Source organism: Anomaloglossus baeobatrachus, chromosome 1, assembly GCF_048569485.1.
Source record: "Anomaloglossus baeobatrachus isolate aAnoBae1 chromosome 1, aAnoBae1.hap1, whole genome shotgun sequence".
NCBI classification, from domain to species: Eukaryota; Metazoa; Chordata; class Amphibia; order Anura; family Aromobatidae; genus Anomaloglossus; species Anomaloglossus baeobatrachus.
This window is the reverse complement of record NC_134353.1, coordinates 86,742,528-86,759,291: the sequence shown is the minus strand read 5'-3', so window position 1 is coordinate 86,759,291 and position 16,764 is coordinate 86,742,528. Positions and strand designations below refer to the sequence as shown.

The following is a 16,764-nucleotide window of genomic DNA, read 5'->3' as shown; positions in this document are numbered from 1 at the left end:
AATCCTGCTGACAGATTTCTCTTTTACATCCACATATCAGATCAATTTCCAATAATTTTTTTTTCTATAACGTGTGTGAGAACGTGTATGTGTGAATAGTTGAAAACTACTTTGCTGCTATTGTAATCAGCTGTGGATTTGTCACCAGAAAATCTGCAGTATATCCGCCCTGTGTGAACACACCGAAGAAGCTTCTTCCTCAATAAGGTTAATAAAGCATATTCATCATATAAACAGAAACTTCTACATCTCTCTAATAATCTTGTCATGGATGTGTCACATGTTGATCATCAGTGTTCCCTGGGGGTTTAAATACTTTGGACTGCTGCTGGTGATATTTTTCAGTTCATTCAAGCCTTGGTTGCAAGCAGGTGGCTTGTACTCCTTTGTAGTGTCATTGCTAAAAACTCTACTGAACTTCTACCTGAGTCATCTAATAATAAAGTAGTTCATGCTTTTTTCCTGTGTGTCCCCCTTGTGTCTTCTATAGCTGTTTAGTGGGGTTGACGAAAAGCTCATCCTATCCATTCCCTATTTAGGCTCCAGCACCGGGGATACCTAGTGTCATGTATCCGGCTCGGCACATAGGTGCGAAACCAATCTAGGGTGGATATTCCCTTTCCCTAGACACAGGGTTTCCCTTCTCTTTCGCCGTGCGCTTGGTACTTTCCCGTACCTAGCGTGATAAATCTTCATGCTTCACTTTATTATTATTTTGTTTGCGGTAAAGTTGGTTCTGCCCTAAATGGAAAAATGGATAAAACTGTATCCAGTCTACTCAATCTGTGAGCGAAACAGCCAGGACTAGATTAGTGCATTGTAAACAAACTATTAAAATACTGTTCGGCTATTGCTGAACAATTTAGCTCCCAGAGCATTGTCTAAGCAGGACACAACGGTATCCACATTTTCAGATTACGGCAGGGCTAACTTTGTTCAGGTTCACTGCCTTTGAATGTAAACAAGAATATTCCCATTCACTGACAGCAAAAAAATATTGAAAATGAAGAGTTAGAAAAAAAGGGAATTTTGTTTACTTACCGTAAATTCCTTTTCTTCTAGCTCCTATTGGGAGACCCAGACAATTGGGTGTATAGCTTCTGCCTCTGGAGGCCACACAAAGTATTACACTTTTAAAAAAGTGTAACCCCTCCCCTCTGCCTATACACCCTCCCGTGGATCACGGGCTCCTCAGTTTTGGTGCAAAAGCAGGAAGGAGAAAACTTATAAATTGGTCTAGGGTAAATTCAATCCGAAGGATGTTCGGAGAACTGAAGACCATGAACCATAAGAACAAATCAACATCAACAACATGTGTACACAAAAGAACAACCAGCCCGAAGGGCACAGGGGCGGGTGCTGGGTCTCCCAATAGGAGCTAGAAGAAAAGGAATTTACGGTAAGTAAACAAAATTCCCTTTTTCTTTGTCGCTCCATTGGGAGACCCAGACAATTAGGACGTCCAAGAGCAGTCCCTGGGTGGGTAAAAGAATACCTCAATAAAAGGAGCCGAAAACGGCCCCCTCTTACAGGTGGGCAACCGCCGCCTGGAGGACTCGCCTACCTAGCCTGGCGTCTGCCGAAGCATAGGCATGCACTTGATAGTGCTTCGTGAAAGTGTGCAGACTAGACCACGTAGCTGCCTGACACACCTGCTGAGCCGTTGCCCGGTGCCGTAAAGCCCAGGACGCACCTACGGCTCTGGTAGAATGGGCTTTCAACCCTGAAGGAAGTGGAAGCCCAGAAGAACGGTAGGCCTCGAGAATCGGTTCCTTGATCCACCGAGCCAAGGTTGACTTGGAGGCCTGAGAGCCCTTACGCTGGCCAGCGACAAGGACAAAGAGCGCGTCAGAACGGCGCAGGGGCGCCGTGCGAGACACGTAGAACCGGAGTGCTCTCACTAGATCCAAAGAGTGCAAATCCTTTTCACACTGGTGAATTGGATTAGGGCAAAAGGAAGGCAAGGAGATATCCTGATTTAGATGAAAGGGGGATACCACCTTAGGAAGAAATTCCGGGACAGGACGCAGAACCACCTTATCCTGGTGAAAAACCAGGAAGGGGGCTTTGCATGACAGCGCTGCAAGCTCAGACACTCTCCGAAGTGATGTGACCGCCACCAGGAAGGCCACCTTCTGAGAAAGACGAGAAAGAGAAACATCCCGCAGCGGCTCAAAAGGCGGCTTTTGAAGAGCCGTCAGTACCCTGTTAAGATCCCAAGGATCCAACGGACGTTTGTAAGGTGGGACCATGTGGCAAACCCCCTGCAGGAACGTGCGGACCTGCGGAAGCCTGGCTAGACGCTTTTGAAAAAACACGGAGAGCGCCGACACTTGGCCCTTGAGAGAGCCGAGGGACAAACCCTTGTCCACTCCAGATTGTAGGAATGAAAGAAATGTGGGAAAAGCAAACGGCCATGGAAACAAACCGTTATCAGAGCAGCAGGATAAGAAAAGTTGCCAAGACCTGTAATAGATTTTGGCGGACGTTGGCTTCCTGGCTTGTCTCATGGTGGCAATGACATCCTGAGATAACCCTGAAGACGCTAGGAGCCAGGACTCAATGGCTACAGTGTCAGGTTGAGGGCCACAGAATTCAGATGGAAAAACGGCCCTTGTGACAGCAAGTCTGGGCGGTCTGGAAGCGCCCACGGTTGACCCACCGTGAGATGCCACAGATCTGGATACCACGACCGCCTCGGCCAGTCTGGAGCGACGAGAATGGCGCGACGGCAGTCGGACCGGATCTTGCGTAGTACTCTGGGCAGCATTGCCAGAGGGGGAAACACATATGGCAGTCGAAACTGCGACCAATCCTGGACCAGAGCGTCCGCTGCCAGAGCTCTGTGATCCTGAAACCGTGCCATGAAGGCCGGGACCTTGTTGTTGTGTCTCGATGCCATGAGATCGACGTCCGGCGTTCCCCAGCGGCGACAGATCTCTCGAAACACGTCTGGGTGAAGAGACCATTCCCCCGTGTCCATGCCCTGACGACTGAGAAAATCTGCTTCCCAGTTTTCCACGCCCGGTTTTCCACCCACTGCAGAATCCGCTCGACTTCCTGGAAGGCTTGACGACTGCGAGTGCCGCCTTGGTGGTTGATGTAGGCGACGGCAGTGGCGTTGTCCGACTGGATTCGGATCTGCCTGCCCTCCAGCCACCGATGGAAAGCCAATAGGGCTAGATATACTGCCCTTATCTCCAGAACATTGATCTGAAGGGACGATTCTATTGGAGTCCAGGTTCCTTGAGCCCTGTGGTGGAGAAAAACCGCTCCCCAACCTGACAGGCTCGCGTCTGTGGTGACCACGGCCCAGGTTGGGGGGAGGAAGGATTTTCCCCGAGACAGAGATGTGGGTAGGAGCCACCACTGAAGTGATGTTTTGGTTGCAAGGGAAAGAGAGATGTTCTTGTCGAGGGAAGCCGAACTTTTGTCCAATTTGCGAAGAATGTCCCATTGGAGTGGCCGTAGATGGAATTGCGCGAACGGCACTGCCTCCATAGCTGCAACCATCTTCCCCAGGAAGTGCATGAGGTGCCTTAAGGGGTGTGACTGACTCCGAAGAAGTGACTGCACCCCCGCCTTCAGAGAAAGCTGTTTGTCCCGCGGTAGCTTGACTAACGCTGGAAGGGTATGAAACTCCATCCCGAGGTAAGTCAGTGATTGGGTCGGCGTCAACTTGGATTTCGGGAAATTGATGATCCACCCGAACTGCTGGAGAGTCGCCAGAGTGACGGTAAGACTTCATTGACACGCCACCCGAGAAGGGGCCCTGACTAGGAGATCGTCCAAGTATGGGATTACCGAGTGGCCCTGAGAGTGCAGGACCGCCACGATGGATGCCATGACTTTGGTGAAGACCCGTGGGGCTGTCGCCAGGCCGAAGGGCAATGCGATGAACTGGAGGTGTTTGTCCCCGATGGCGAAACGCAGGAAACGTTTGTGTTCGGGTGCGATCGGCACATGGAGATAAGCATCCTTGATGTCGATCGATGCTAGGAAGTCTCCTTGTGACATCGAGGCGATGACCGAGCGGAGAGATTCCATCCGAAACCGTCTGGTTCTCACATGTCTGTTGAGCAGCTTGAGGTCCAGAACGGGACGGAAAGACCCGTCCTTTTTTGGCACCACGAACAAGTTGGAGTAAAATCCGCGACCACGTTCCTGAAGGGGAACGGGAATCACAACTCCTTCCATCTTTAGAGCGTCCACCGCCTGAAACAGTGCGCCTGCCAGTGCGGGGGGTGGGGAGGTTCTGAAAAAACGAGCCGTAGGTCGAGAGCTGAACTCTATCCTGTAACCATGAGACAGAATGTCTCTCACCCATCGGTCTTGAACGTGTGGCCACCAGGCGTCGCCAAAGCGGGAGAGCCTGCCACCGACCGAGGATGTGGCTAGATGAGGCCGAGAGTCATGAGGAGGCCGTCTTGGAGGCAGTGCCTCCTGCGGCCTTTTGGGGGCGTGACTTGGACCGCCACCCATAGGAGTTCTTCTGGCCTTTCTCCGGCCGGTTGGACGAAGAGGATTGGGGCTTGGCGGAGGGACGAAAGGACGGGAACCTCGATTGGATTTTTCTCTGCTGAGGTCTCTTAGGTTTGGACTGGGGTAAGGAAGAGTCCTTTCCCGAGGATTCCTTAATAATCTCATCCAACCGTTCGCCAAACAAACGTTCGCCAGAAAAAGGCAAACCAGTTAAGAACCTTTTGGAAGCAGAGTCTGCTTTCCATTCGCGCAGCCACATGGCCCTGCGGACTGCCACGGAGTTAGCGGATGCTACAGCCGTACGGCTAGCGGAGTACAGGACGGCGTTCATGGCGTAGGACGAAAATGCTGATGCCTGAGAGGTCAAGGAAGACACATGCGGAGCAGAATTCCGCGTGACAGCATTAATCTCAGTCAGACATGCCGAGATTGCTTGGAGAGCCCACACAGCCGCAAAGGTCGGGGCAAAAGACGCGCCCGTGGCCTCATAAATAGACTTTACCAAAAGCTCTGTCTGTCTGTCAGTGGCATCCTTCAGGGATGAGCCATCGGCAACAGACACAACGGACCTAGCAGCCAATCTAGAGACTGGCGGATCCACCTTGGGTGAGTGCGCCCAGCCCTTAACGACCTCAGGTGAAAAGGGATAACGCGTGTCAGAGTGCCTTTTAGCAAAACGCTTGTCCGGGACCGCTCTGGGCTTCTGGACAGCGTCCCTGAAGTTAGAGTGATCAAAACGTATTGCGCGTACGTTTGGGGAATCGAAATTGGTGTTTCTCCTGCTGAGAAGCAGACTCCTCTACTGGTGGAGGCGGGGGGAGAGAGATCCAACACCTGGTTGATGGCCGAAATAAGATCATTTACTAAGGCGTCCCCCTCAGGGGTATCAAGGTTGAGGGCGAAGTCAGGGTCAGAGACCTGAGCTCCCACGTCCGCCTCGTCATCCTGAGAGTCCTCCAGCTGAGATCCAGAGCAGCGTGAGGAGGCCGGGGAAGAGTCCCAGCGAGGCCGCTTAGCCGGTCTGGGACTGCGATCCGGGCAGGAGTCCTCCGCCTGGGACCTAGGGGCTATCCTGGGAGCGCGCTGCGGCGCGGACCGAGAAGGCCCTGGAGGAGACAAACTAACAGGGGCCGGGGCCTGTGAAGAGCCCGGTCTGGACTGCAAAGCGTCAAGGAGCTTAGATGACCATTTGTCCATAGACTGTGCAATGTATTGAGAAAGTGACAGTTTCTCAGCGAAGGAGGCCAATGACGGTGACTCTGTCCCTGCAGCCTGCTCAGGAGGAGCAGGGGGATCTACATGAGCCGAGGGGCCCACAAGTGCCCCGGGCTCCGGCTGAGCAAGCGTGGCAGGAGTCGAGCATTGATCACAGTGAGGGTAGGTGGATCCCACAGGCAACATAGCCCCACAAGAGGTACAGGCTGCGAAAAAAACCTGTGTCTTAAGGGCTTTGTTCCTTGTGGACGACATGCTGCATGCAATAAGTGTCCCTTAGGAGAGCGACCACTGAGGGTATATGGGAAAGGGTTAAACAGCCGTTCCGAATATATATAATATATGTAGATATATATATATATCACGGCACCCTAGGGGAACCAGCACCGGGTGACCGGTGTGGCTTACCAACCGCTGGTGTCCTCCAGATTCCCTGTCGTGGGTCCCCCAGAGCTGTAGAGATGTGAAGCTGCAGCATACACCGGCAGAATGCCAAACATGGCCGCCGGAGCTCTCAAGGGGGGAGTGGAGCCATGGGCGGCGCCTGCAAAAGGCGGGAATCTGGAGGCCCCATAGTGGTCCATGAGAGGGGAGGGGAGGCATGCAAAGATGCTCCAGCCCTCTGTCGGTAGTACCGCCCTTCCCCCTGACAAGCAGGCCCGGGGGCGGGATTTTTCGCGACAAGGCCGCGATGAAGCCGGGGACTAAATTTAAGGCCGTGCCCGACAAGCAGGCACGGCCGGCGTGGAAGTCCGATGAAAAAACAACGGACGGCGCTACTGGGGAGAGAGGCGACCTCTCTCCCCGTACTGTCCCCCCATAAGGACACAGAGTACCTTGAAGGTGCAGGGCCCGGTCCCTGGGGATGAAAACGCTCCGGTCCAGCAGGTTCCACCAGGGGCTGCGGATGGAGCACGGTCTCAGCATGTGAATGACCGATGAAGCTCCCACTTCTCCCAGAGCCGCATAAGGGATGGTGAAGGAGACGGCATGTGGCTCCAGCCTTTGTACCCGCAATGGGTACCTCAACCTTAACAACACCGCCGACATAGTGGGGTGAGAAGGGAGCATGCCGGGGACCCCATAGGGGACCTCTTTTCTTCTGTCATACTATGTATGATAAATCTTTTTTTTTTTTTTTTTAATGAGTGGATGTGTGCCTCCTTCCACACATAGCATAAAACTGAGGAGCCCGTGATCCACGGGAGGGTGTATAGGCAGAGGGGAGGGGTTACACTTTTTTAAAAGTGTAATACTTTGTGTGGCATCCGGAGGCAGAAGCTATACACCCAATTGTCTGGGTCTCCCAATGGAGCGACAAAGAAATATAGACGTTGATTCATCAAGCCCGGTGTTCTGTATTAAGTGTCCGCAGGAGTAAAATGCTGCACATTCATTATGGATCCATCCAATCCAATTTGGGATGTATTCCACCCGTCTAGATTTTGGCGGTTGGTGACTGTACACATTCAGTCATCAGGCCCTGTCCACAGGATTTTTACTTCATGCAGCATTTGCTTGGACCTGTCCCGCCCACAGCCATGACTCAGTCATGGGTACGGGATTGAAATAGACCAGGTAAGTGCTGCTAAGAGCAGTTCTGCTATTCATATGTGAGGCCGTATGGCACATTTTATAAAAATATTTTAGTGTAGGACTGCCTCAAATGAGATTTGCCGTGACGTGGCGGGGTAGCTCAAGAAATTGCAATTTTTTGCCAAAAATCTCAAAATTTTATAATAAGTACAGTTTGGAATTTTTAGTGCTGGAGTGCACATTTGGTGCTGGCTTTTTGTTTTTCTACATTCATTATGGAGCGTGTGCCTCTTAATAGATCTCTAAGGGGAAAGCTTTTGTCCTTACGGAGAGTAACACACCGATCCGGCATGCTGATCTGGCATAAATTCTAAGTCATATCACAAGGGTCGTTAAAGGTCCATTTTGACTGTTAAGATTGCTCCTTCCAAGAGGTGGCGCTAGAGTTAGTCTACTTCCTCCCTGAAGCAACAGTCTTAATGAATCTGGCACGCCTTTCATCGGCTGTGCCCCAGAGTCAGAAATTTACTCCAGTTGAGCTATTAATTAACAATTCTAAAAACTTTTGTGGTATCAATTAAAATCAATTTGTCGGACCACGCTGGGCGCAGCACTACTGTGAAACTTTACGAAACCACAAGGGGATATAGCAGCACTCTGTAAGCGCCAAGACATATACAAACATAAAATGTATGAAATTCAAACTGCATAAATGCTATACAGAATATAGTTAGAAAAATGAAGGTTCTTAGCACAAAAATTGGCTAATTCTTGTGAGCCCATCAATCAGAGCAAGGTGACCTGTATTTGATGGAACCCTATACTAGTGTTATGCCTCTCCTGGACTAAAAGACTACAATATATGGGCAGATAGGATCTGGCACTAATTAAAACCACCCTATGGCTGATGGACAGAGAGCACAGTCAGAATAGGAGTGTCATGAGGGTACCATGAAGGAGAGTGGTCCCTCCTATTTATAGTGTCAGGAGATCACAGCTCAGGGCTTCATACACACTTGCTCAGGTTAATACTGCTGGCTATGCAGATTCTCCTTTTTCCAGGGCTGCTAGGGTTAAGTAGATCCTCTGGTCTCCTGAGCTCTGAATGAAAGCAATAGACAGCCGTTATCTATTGTTAATTTGCTCTGCTATAAATACTTCTCCCTCAGTCCAGGTAATCACTGGTGATAGTTTCTGATTAGCTTGCCTCTAGAGGGAACCTGTGAACTGAGGATAAGGAAGACTTTCAGGAAACATTTGCTGTGCGACGGCTGTATTTAGTTTTTCCCTTCCTTTGTCCTTTTTGGCTTTTCCCCCTCTGGTCCGTTCCTCTTTATTACCTCTTGTTTGGAGTGCTTTGTTCGATTCGATTGCTATTTATTTGACCGTTGTCTGTCTAATCCTCTGTATCTTCAACTTAGAGTGGGACTAGCGTTCCCGCTGACCTGCGCACTATACAGGACTGAGTCCAAGGAAAGACCTGGATAGGCATGTGATCGGCGACGGGGTGAAAGTACCCATATAGGGACATTAAGGAGTGAGGGATCAGCCTCAGGTGAGTTTAGGAATTGACCCTGCTCCCCTTTCCCTAGCGCCAGGACCCACCATCGTATCGTGTACCCGGTGTGTTGCAGCACTCGCCGGGGGGTACCTGTGTACCTGGCGGGACCCCGGTAGTCACTGCGTGACCAGGAGGATGTCTACACCTCCAATATATACTGCAAAAAACTGCATCTCTAAATACAGCAAGTCTGAACAGGTGTTAACTGCTAAACAACTACACGAAACACAAACAAAGAAATACAGCAGCACTCACAGCAGCGCCATGACATATGCAAACTCAGAATATATGAAATTCGAATATAGAATTCACTTAGAAAAATGAAAGTTCTTAGCATAAAAATTGGCCAATTCTTGTGAGCCCATCAACCGTGGCAAGGTGAATGCTAAACTTTGTAAAAAAAAAAAAAATTGCTGGAGCTGGCGTAAAAATGTCATTGAGCAACTACATGCTGTGGAATAATTCTGCCCCATTTGCAAATAAACTGATTTATCAGGCCCATAAAATATGTTTAAGAAATTTCTTGTAACTTCTATACCAAGTTACAAACTATACCATACCTTCTATAGAAATTTTTCATTCCGATTGCAGAAATCGCCTTTAAAATTGTGAAAGTTCTTAAGAAGGGAATTTTGTTTACTTACCGTAAATTCCTTTTCTTCTAGCTCCAATTGGGAGACCCAGACAATTGGGTGTATAGCTTCTGCCTCCGGAGGCCACACAAAGTATTACACTCAAAAGTGTAACCCCTCCCCTCTGCCTATACACCCTCCCGTGCCTCACGGGCTCCTCAGTTTTGGTGCAAGAGCAGGAAGGAGGAAACTTATAAATTGGTCTAAGGTAAATTCAATCTGAAGGATGTTCGGAGAACTGAAACCAAAGAAACAATTGAACAACAAGCCCGAAGGGAACAGGGGCGGGTGCTGGGTCTCCCAATTGGAGCTAGAAGAAAAGGAATTTACGGTAAGTAAACAAAATTCCCTTCTTTGTCGCTCCATTGGGAGACCCAGACAATTGGGACGTCCAAAAGCAGTCCCTGGGTGGGTAAAAGAATACCTCGATAATAGAGCCGACACGGCTCCCTCTTACAGGTGGGCAACCGCCGCCTGAAGGACTCGCCTACCTAGACTGGCATCTGCCGAAGCATAGGTATGCACCTGATAATGTTTCGTGAAAGTGTGCAGGCTAGACCAGGTAGCTGCCTGACACAGCTGCTGAGCCGTCGCCCGGTGCCGCAATGCCCAGGACGCACCCACGGCTCTGGTAGAATGGGCTTTCAGCCCCGAAGGAAGCGGAAGCCCCGAAGAACGGTAAGCTTCAAGAATCGGTTCCTTGATCCACCGAGCCAAGGTTGACTTGGAAGCCTGCGAACCCTTACGCTGACCGGCGACAAGTACAAAGAGTGCATCTGAACGGCGCAGGGGCGCTGTGCGAGACACGTAGTACCGGAGTGCTCTCACTAGATCTAATGAGTGCAAATCCTATTCACATCGGTGAATTGGATCAGGGCAAAAAGAAGGTAAGGTGATATCCTGATTGGATGAAAAGGAGATACCACCTTAGGGAGAAATTCCGGAACAGGACGCAGAACCACCTTATCCTGGTGAAAAACCAGGAAGGGGGCTTTGCATGACAGCGCTGCAAGATCCGACACTCTTCGGAGTGATGTAACTGCCACTAGAAATGCCACCTTCTGCGAAAGACGTGATAAGGAGACATCTCGCAGCGGCTCGAAAGGTGGTTTCTGAAGAGCCGTTTGCACCCTGTAAAGGTCCCAGGGCTCTAGTGGGCGCTTGTAAGGTGGGACTATGTGGCATACTCCTTGCAGGAACGTGCGGACCTGCGGGAGCCTGGCCAGGCGCCTTTGAAAAAATACTGAGAGCGCCGATACTTGTCCCTTGAGAGAGCTTAGTGACAAACCTTTGTCCATTCCAGATTGAAGGAAGGAAAGAAAAATGGGTAAGGCAAAAGGCCAGGGAGTAAACCCATTCACAAAGCACCAGGACAAGAATATCCGCCAAGTCCTGTAATAGATCTTGGCGGACGTCGGTTTCCTGGCTTGTCTCATAGTGGCAATGACATCCTGAGATAACCCTGACGATGCTAGGAGCCAGGACTCAATGGCCACACAGTCAGGTTGAGGGCCGCAGAATTCAGATGGAAAAACGGCCCTTGTGACAGCAAGTCTGTGCGGTCTGGAAGGGCCCACGGTTGACCCACCGTGAGATGCCACAGATCCGGGTACCACGACCGCCTTGGCCAGTCTGGAGCGACGAGAATGGCGCGGCGGCAGTTGGACCCGATCTTGCGTAATACTCTGGGTAGCATCGCCAGAGGAGGAAACACATAAGGCAGTTGAAACTGCGACCAATCCTGTACTTATGCATCCGCCGCCAGAGCTCTGTGAACTGCGGAGATGGTGGATGCTGTGGCTTCCACCCACTGCAGAATTCGCCGTACTTCCTGGAAGGCTTGACGACTGCGAGTGCCGCCCTGGTGATTGATGTAGGCGACTGCAGTGGCGTTGTCCGACTGGATACGGATCTGCCTGCCCTCCAGCCACTGATGGAACGCCAATAGGGCTAGATACACTGCCCTTATCTCCAGAACATTGATCTGAAGGGAAGACTCCCTCGGAGTCCAGGTCCCCTGAGCCCTGTGGTGGAGAAACACTGCTCCCCACCCTGACAGGCTCGCGTCCGTGGTGACCACAGCCCAGGTTGGGGGCAGGAAGGATTTTCCCTGCGATAGAGAAGTGGGAAGAAGCCACCACTGAAGAGACGTCTTGGTTGCCAGGGAAAGAGAGACATTCTTGTCGAGGGAAGTCGATCTCTTGTCCCACTTGTGGAGAATGTCCCATTGGAGTGGGCGTAGATGAAATTGCGCGAAGGGCACTGCCTCCATCGCTGCCACCATCTTCCCTAGGAAGTGCATGAGGCGGCTCATGTAGGACCGCCACAACGGATGCCATGACTTTGGTGAAAACCCGTGGGGCTGTCGCCAAGCCGAAGGCAATGCCACGAACTGAAGGTGTTCGTCTCCTATGGCGAAACGCAAGAAGCGTTGATGTTCGGGTGCGATCGGCACATGGAGATAAGCATCTTTGATGTCGATCGATGCGAGAAAGTCTCCCTGTGACATCGAAGCGATGACCGAGCGGAGAGATTCCATCCTGAACCGTCTGGTGCTCACATGTCTGTTGAGCAGTTTGAGGTCCAGAACAGGACGGAATGAACCGTCCTTCATTGGCACCACGAACAACTTGGAGTAAAAGCCGCGCCCCTGTTCCTGAGGGGGGACGGGAATCACAACTCCTTCTGTCTTCAGAGCGGCCACTGCCTGAAGAAGTGCGTCGGCCCGAGCAGGGGGGGGGAGGTTGTGAAGAAACGAGTTGGAGGACGAGAGATGAACTCTATCCTGTAACCGTGAGACAGAATGTCTCTCACCCATCGGTCTTGAACATGTGGCCACCAGGTGTCGCAAAAGCGGGAGAGCCTGCCACCGACCGAGGATGCGGTTCGGGGATGCCAAGAGTCATGAGGAGGCCGCCTTGGAGGCAGTGCCTCCGGCAGCCTTTTGGGGGCGTGACTTAGACCGCCACGCGTAGGAGTTCCTCTGACCTTTCTCCGGCCTATTGGACGAAGAGGATTGGGACTTGGCGGAGGGGCGAAAGGACCGAAACCTCGATTGTATCTTACGTTGCTGAGGTCGCTTCGGTCTGGACTGGGGTAAGGAGGAGTCTTTTCCCTCTCATCCAATCGTTCTCCAAACAATCGGTCGCCAGAAAACGGCAAACCGGTTAGGAATCTCTTGGAAGCCGAGTCTGCCTTCCATTCGCGCAGCCACATGGCTCTGCGGACTGCCACAGAATTAGCGGATGCGACCGCTGTACGGCTAGCAGAGTCTAGGACTGCCTTCATGGCGTATGAAGAAAACGCCGACGCCTGAGAAGTCAAAGACGCAACCTGCGGAGCAGAAGTACGTGTGACCACATTAATCTCGGTTAGACAAGCCGAGATAGCTTGGAGTGCCCACACGGCTGCAAAAGCCGGGGCAAAGGACGCGCCCGTGGCTTCATAGATGGATTTCACCAGGAGCTCTATCTGCCTGTCAGTGGCATCTTTTAGCGATGAGCCATCTGCAACCGATACCACAGATCTAGCCGCCAATCTAGAGACTGGAGGATCCACCTTGGGACACTGAGCCCAACCCTTAACTACGTCAGAGGGGAAGGGGTAACGTGTGTCAGCAAGGCGCTTAGTAAAGCGCTTGTCCGGAACCGCTCTGGGTTTCTGGACAGCATCCTTGAAGTTAGAGTGGTCGAAAGACGCACTCCGTGTACGTTTGGGGAACCGAAACTGGTGTTTCTCCTGCTGAGAAGCAGACTCCTCTATAGGTGGAGGCGGGGGAGATAGATCTAACACCTGGTTGATGGACGAGATAAGATCATTTACTAAGGCGTCCCCTTTCAGGTGTATCAAGGTTGAGGGCAACGTCATGGTCAGAGTCCTGAGCTGCGACCTCCGCCTCGTCCTCCAGCGAGTCCTCCAGCCGGGAACCTGAGCAGCGTGATGAAGCTGATGATTCCAAGCGGGCCCACTTAGCTGGTCTGGGGCTGTGGACCGTGGAGGAGTCCTCCACGTGAAACCTAGAGCCCACTCCGGGAGCGCGCTGCGGCGTGGACCGAGAGGGACCTGGAGGCGCCGATCCAACAGTGTCCTGGATCTGTGTAAGGACCGGTCTGGACTGCAAGGCTTCTAGCAGCTTGGCAGACCATTTGTCCATAGACTTAGCCATGGATTGTGAAAGTGACTCAAAGAGCTTCTCAGCAAACACTGCAAACTCTGTCCCTGCCGCCTGGACAGTGGTAGCATGGGGGTCTACCTGAGCCGAGGGGCCCACAAGTGGTCCCGGCTCCGGCTGAGTCAGTGTAACAGGGGTCGAGCATTGCTCACAGTGAGGGTAGGTGGAACCCGCAGGCAACATAGCCCCACAAGAGGTACAGGTCGCAAGGAAACCCTGTGCCTTAGCGCTCTTGCTCCTTGTGGACGACATGCTGTTGTGTCCCAGGAGAGTGATCACAGAGGGTATAAGGGAAGAGTATACAGCCCGGCCGAACAGAGATCTATATATATATATAAAGATATATAATACGTATCTATTCAGGCAACCCAGGGGGACCAGCACCGGATGACCGGTGTGGCTTACCGACCGCTAAAAAGCGGCGTGTGTGTCCTCCAGATTCCCTGCTCCAGGTCTCCCAGCGGTGAAGAGCTCTTTCCTGATGATTCTCCAGCGCAGAATGTCTGAAAAAAATGGCTGCTGGGGCTCTCAGAGGGGGAGTGGAGCGGTGGGCGGCACCAGGAAAAAGTGCGGGAATCTGGGGTCCCTATTGTGATCAAAGAGGGGGGAGGAAGCATACAGGATGCTCCGGCCCTCACTGCCGACGGTAGGACGGCTGTCCCGCCCCTACCCTGACAGACAGGTCCGGGGGCGGGAGTCTTGCCAGTATGCCGCAACTGAAGCCGGGGACTAAATTTACGACCGCGGCCGACAAGCAGGCGCGGTCGGCGCGGAAGTCCCCCGGCTTTCACGGATCAGCAGCCGCTGTGTGTCCCAGGCAGCGTCCGGTCGGCTGTCCCGCCCCTACCCTGACAGACAGGTCCGGGGGCGAGATTTTGCAAGTAGGCCGCAACTGAAGCCGGGGACTAAATTTATGACCGCGGCCGACAAACAGGCGCGGTCGGCGCGGAAGTCCCCCGGCTTTCACGGCCTAGCAGCCCTTGCAGCGTCCGGGTGCCAGGCGCTCCATGAACCGTCCCCATGGGGACACAGAGTACCTGACAGATGCAGGGCCCGGTCCCCGATAAAGAAAATACTCCGGTCCGGCAGATTCCACACTGGGGCTGCGGAGGGAGCACGGTCCCAGTACCTGGATGACCGCTCAGGATCCCACTTCTCCCAGAGCCCCCAAGGGATGGTGAAGGAAATACGACATGTGGCTCCAGCCTCTGTACCCGCAATGGGTACCTCAACCTTAACAGCACCGCCGACGTAGTGGGGTGAGAAGGGAGCATGCCGGGGGCCCCGTGGGAGCCCTCTTTTCTTCCAACCGATAACATCAGCAGCTGCTGCTGACTAAAATGGGAATGCATGAGTGGATGTGTGCCTCCTTCCACACAAAGCATAAAACTGAGGAGCCCGTGAGGCACGGGAGGGTGTATAGGCAGAGGGGAGGGGTTACACTTTTGAGTGTAATACTTTGTGTGGCCTCCGGAGGCAGAAGCTATACACCCAATTGTCTGGGTCTCCCAATGGAGCGACAAAGAAATACATTTTTGTCCCACACAGAGATAAATTTATTTAGAATTACAGCCACAATGTTTGACGCTGCTCTACTGAAAGTTTCTGACAGCAGACATATCTTAAATATAGGCCAATGTGTGTGTGTACATATACATTATATATATTTATATATATATATCTATCTATCCACATATACTGTATATGTATGTATACACACACACACATATACATACATAATTATATATATATATATATATATACATACATACATACATATACACACACACACACACACATATATACGTATATACACAGTGCCTTGCGAAAGTATTCAGCCCCCTTGATTTTTTTCAACCTTTTCCCACATTTCAGGCTTCAAGCATAAAGATAAAAATGTTAATGTTATGGTGAAGAGTCAACAACAAGTGGGACACAATTGTGAACTTGAACGAAATGTATTGCTTATTTTAAACTTTTTTAAAAAATAAAAAAACTGAAAATTGGGGTGTGCAATATTATTCGGCCCCTTTACTTTCAGTGCAGCAAACTCACTACAGAAGTTCATTGAGGATCTCTGAATGATCCAATGTTGTCCTAAATGACTGATGATGATAAATATAAGCCCCTGTGTGTAATCAAGTCTCCATATAAATGCACCTGCTCCGTGATAGTCTCAGTGTTCTGTTTAAAGCACATAGAGCATAATGAAGACCAAGGAACACAACAGGCAGGTCCGTGATACTGTTGTGGAGAAGTCTAAAACCAGATTTGGTTACAAAAAGATTTCCACAACTTTAAACATCCCAAGGAGCACTGTGCAAGTGATCATATTGAAATGGAAGGAGTATCATACCACTGCAAATCTACCAAACCCGGACGTCCATCCAAACTTTAAAATCTCAAACAAGGAGAAGACTGATCAGAGATGCAGCCAAGAGGCCCATAATAACTCAGGATGAACTGCAGAGATCTACAGCTGAGGTGGGAGAGTCTGTCCATAGGACAACAATCAGTCATACACTACACAAATCTGGCCTTTATGGAAGGTGGTGGCAGCATCATGGTTTGGGCCTGTTTTTCTTCAGCAGGGACAGGGAAGATGGTTAAAATTGATGGGAAGATGGATGGAGCCAAATACAGGACCATTCTTGAAGAAAACCTGTTGGAGTCTGCAAAAGACCTGAGACTGGGACGGAGATTTGTCTTCCAACAAGAAAATGATCCCAAACATAAAGCAAAATCTACAATGGAATGGCTCACAAATAAATGTATCCAGGTGTTAGAATGGCCAAGTCACAGTCCAGACCTGAACCCAATCGAGAATCTGTGGAAAGAACTGAAAACTGCTGTTCACAAACGCTCGCCATCCAACCTCACTAAGCTCCGGCTGTTTGCAAAGGAAGAATGGGCGAGAATTTCAGTCTCTCGATGTGCAAATCTGATAGCGACATCCCCCAAGAGACTTGCAGCTGTAATCGCAGCAAAAGGTGGCGCTACAAAGTATTAACTTACAGGGGACGAATAATATTGCACGCCCCAATTTTCAGTTATTTATCTTTTCTAAAAGTTTAAAATAAGCAATAAATATTGTTCAAAATCACAATTGTGTCCCACTTGTTGTTGATTCTTCACCATAACATTAAAATTTTTATCTTTATGTTTGA

At 50.9% G+C, this 16,764-nt stretch overlaps 1 protein-coding gene across 1 annotated transcript in view; it reads right to left on the bottom strand.

Annotated features, from left to right (window-relative positions):
• The window catches only part of CC2D2A (coiled-coil and C2 domain containing 2A), a 180,422-nt gene that overhangs the window by 84,024 nt on the left and 79,634 nt on the right, over positions 1 to 16,764 (bottom strand).